General features: G+C 41.2%; 1 long non-coding RNA gene across 1 annotated transcript in view; it reads left to right on the top strand.

Annotated features, from left to right (window-relative positions):
* Positions 1-458: 458 nt before the first annotated feature.
* The window catches only part of LOC113490407, a 4,402-nt gene continuing 827 nt past the window's right edge, over positions 459-4,033 (top strand). Inside the window, exons 1-2 of the long non-coding RNA XR_003400230.1 lie at positions 459-469; positions 1,092-1,094. This is a non-coding gene — a long non-coding RNA (uncharacterized LOC113490407). The remainder of the gene's footprint in view (positions 470-1,091; positions 1,095-4,033) is intronic.

Genomic DNA, 4,033 nt, shown 5'->3' with positions numbered 1-4,033 from the left:
TCTTCTGATGTACAGATGCTTCCTCTCTTGTTCCCCCCTCCCCTTTCCTGTCACTTTTTTTTTTTTACACTATCATGTTAGTGCAATTAAGCATTTGCTGTATTATACAATATGCAATAGTTCATATTACAGTTCACTGAATTTGATGAACAGACGGTTTACCACCTATCACAATCCCCCCTTTTTCTTTTCACCATGTTGTTCATCAAATCTTTTGAGTGCTTGCTGGCTCAGGATGAAAGTTTCCTCCATTTTTGGTGTTCCTCACAGAGGTTCACACTTAGTTCCCATGATCATTAAATGATCTGTTTCTAATGTATTCTTAATGATTGCTACTATCATTGAATATACAAGGACCAAAAGTTAAGATTAAAATTAATAATATGAACGGCCCTGCTCCTGGTACCCCATATGAGGCTATAGTCTCACATCCCCAATACTTACAATAGAATTGGTCAGGATAATTGCAGTAGCTTTTTCCTGGGTTGGAACTGGGGCTAATATAAAATGCTGAATCCTGGGTGCAAGGTGTTACGGGCACCAGTGTACACAGGGGACTTACAAATGATGGTGCCTCTGATGTTATTACAGTCTGTATTTTCTTTTGGTTACCTCTTTAAGTAGTTAGGGTCCATTCAAAAGGTTGATGGGACTGGTGGTTCAGTCCAGCCCATGCTTGTGGTATACGTGTTATGAGTAGTATGCTCAGAATGGATTGAGAAGGGTAGAAACTCCATTTCTTTGTTATCCAGATAGTCCAATAACTCCAATAGAAGGTTGGTAGGATTCTGAAAGTTTTCACAACTTCTATAGAAGGGGGGGGGGGCTTGCTCCTTTAGAGTCAAGGTGCTTTGTACCCCTTTCTGGCCTTTAATTCTTGGGAGACATTTTTCCCTCAGAGTAGGATTTGAAGTTCTTCCCCACTGGTGTACGTATCTGCCTCCTCTGCCTACTCTGTTGAGTAGAGCAGCAGTCATATTCTTCTTGGCAGCAGTCGTATTCTTCAGGGGTATGTTTTTACCTCTACTCCAGGATACATAGGCCTCCCAGTTTTTAGCTTTAAGCTCAAGCCCTTGACAGGGAATTTGAAGTTGGTATTTTGTAGGCCAGTTAGGGTGAGTGTACTTTTTTTTTTTTTTAGGATTTATTCCTTTAATACCTATTTTCCACCAAGTTTTAGAGTTGTGAGGTTTTTTTTTTGTTTGGTTTGTTTTTTTGTTGTTGGATTGTTGTTTTTTTTTTCCAATTGTTTTCCCTGTTATTCCAATTTTAAGACCCAGTTAGTCTCCGTTCCAGTCAGTAACACTGGTTACAGCTAGATCGGAGGTTCACTTCAAATGTATTATAAATCCACCAGCCTTCTTTACATATGTTATACTCTATACACACAAAAGGGAAACAAATACAGGTTTCAACTGGACAAAATATTAATGTCTCACTTATTGAGTCCTTTTGTGGTGTCTTGTACCTTGATTTTCACAGTGTTCGTTTAGGTCTTTCGAAGGGGACTCGTAGATCCCCGGGAGAGCTGGTCACTTGCCAGGACGAATCTCCTATTGGTCCTCTTACATGACTGGTATGTGTCCACCCCTTCTCAGCAGTTCGAATAGCAGTTTCTGTAGTGATAAGAACAACATAGGGTCCTTCCCAACGAAGGGGTCAAGGAAGATTCTTTCCACGATTTAATCAATACTTATCTCCTGGTTGAATTTGATGCATTGTTATGTCCAAAGGAGGCCTTTGTACCACCATTCCCCGGGATTGTAGTTGTTTTCTCCTTGCCATTAGTTGTATTAGGTAGGATATTATTCTTGCGTCTTTAATTTGAGGGTGATCAGGGAGCATTTCCAAATCATAAGGCATTCCATATAACATTTTAAAGGGAGATATTCTGGTATCTGTTTTAGGCTGGGTTCTGATATTTAGTAGGGCCAGAGGTAAACATTTAACCTAGGACATCTTAATTTCCTGTGAGTGTCAGGGTTCTCCTATTCAAAGGCAAAATAATATCTACATTCTGCTTTAAGAGGGCAGGCCCAAAATGCATCGTTTAGGTCGATGACACTATATCATTGATGTTCAGGGTTCAATTGGCTTAATAGCGTTGAGGGTTTGGTACTACTGGAACCTAGTAACAGCTCTTTTGTTTATTTCCCTTAAATCATGCACTAATCTATAACTCCCATCTGCTTTCTTAATGGGCAGTATTGGAGTATTAAAAGGCGACATACAAGGTTCCAATAGTCCCTTATTAAGGAGTCTTTCTATTTCAGGCTTTAAGCCTTTCCTGCCTTCTTGTGGCAAAGGGTACTGTTTGATTCTGATCAGGATCTCTGGGTTCCTAATGGTTACTTCAAAAGGAGGTAATATCCAATCTACCCACTGTCTCTGGGATATACCATATTCTGGGTTAATCTCTTCTTCATCCGCAACTGTAAGGGGGCATAATCTAACTTTGAGTTCTTCTTCTTCCACTTCCAAATTGATTCCTAATTCTATAAGCAGATCCCATCCAAGCAAATTATAATCTGTTTCTGGCATTAATAAAAATGTTCCAATCACATATTTACATATTGATTCAATAATTGTATTATGAAGAATCGGGACTTCCAATGGTTCACCTTTAGCCCCTATTACATTAACTTTTTCTGATGATACCTTACAACCTGGAGGTAAAGCCTGAATGGTAGATCTTTTGGCTCCTGAGTCCACAAGGAACTCAACCTCTTGTCGCTGAGGACCCACTTTAAGTTTTATCAAGGGCTCTTTGTTCTTTGGGGTCCCCAGCACATAGAGCCCCTGACCCCACTAATCTTCAGAGAACATTTTCTCATCTTGGATTCTCTTTCGGCAAACCTTCTACACATGCCTCTTCCTTTTGCAATAAAAACATTCCACTTCCCTTATATTTTTACGCTCCAAGTCGGAGGGATGACTGCCTCCTTTCCAGGAGCGTCTATCCTTTTGTTCTCTGACAGGCCTTCCCATCGCTGCTAAAGCTACTCTCTGTCCCTCTCTCACGGCCATTGCCATGACCTTGTTTGCTCTCCTATTTGTTTTCTCTGGTTCTCCTCCTCTCTTCTAACATAAACTTTCTGAGCTTCTCTCAGTAATTCATCCATTCATCTCTCTTGCTAATCCTCAATCTCTTTTAGCTTCTTCCTAATATCTACCCAGGATTTAGCCACAAACTGAGTTTTAACAAAGCCTGCCCCACAGGGGTGGCAGGATCTACTCCTGAGTATAACTGTAAACTTTTTCTCAATCTTTCAAGCCATTTAGTAGGTGTTTCATCTTTCTTCTGTTGTTCACTAAAAGCTCTATTAATATTCTGCCTTCAGGGACTGATTCTTTTATACCTTGGACTATAATCATCCACAGGTCTTGCATATGGCCTCTATCAATTTCATTCTGATTATTCCAGTTAGGTCAAATTAGAGACCACTTCATATCTGTTGCCGGGCTCTGCTGATGTTGTTGGTCCCAGATTCTCATTCCTGCCCTCCTGATCATGCCTCCTTTTTTCGGCAGTGAATAATATAGCTATTATGGCTTGCATTTAATCCAAGGTATAAATATTTGGTCCTAAAAATTAATCCACCCACTCCACCACACCTAAGGGGTCCTCCCATTGCAACCTCCCTTAGGGGGTAAAAGTTGCTGTTGCCTTGTCCTGCTCTAGTCTGACTCTGGGGTACTCTTCTTTTCTCCCTTGGGGAATTTGCTGGGGAGTCTGAATCTCCTGGGTATTCTGGTGCAGTTGGGGGAAGTGAAGGTTCCCGAGGTGGGCAGGGTGATTTCCTGACTGGGTCTGTCCCACTGCAGCAGGATCAGAGCCACCAGTCAGAACATCATCAATATATTGATATATCTTGACCCTTTCCCTAGGAGGGATTTGAGCAAGCTCCTGCACTAGTGCATAATGAACAATGGTCAGTGGATGGCAGTATCCCTGGGGGAGATATGTAAAAATAAATTGCACACCTTCCCATATAAAGGCAAAGCCATCTCTGTCTGCCTCCTGTATTGCAAT

The sequence above is a fragment of the Athene cunicularia genome, assembly GCF_003259725.1.
Source record: "Athene cunicularia isolate RWA chromosome 1 unlocalized genomic scaffold, athCun1 chr1_part2, whole genome shotgun sequence".
NCBI classification, from domain to species: Eukaryota; Metazoa; Chordata; class Aves; order Strigiformes; family Strigidae; genus Athene; species Athene cunicularia.
The sequence above is the reverse complement of the archived record's forward strand: the minus strand, read 5'-3'. Positions and strand labels throughout refer to the sequence as shown.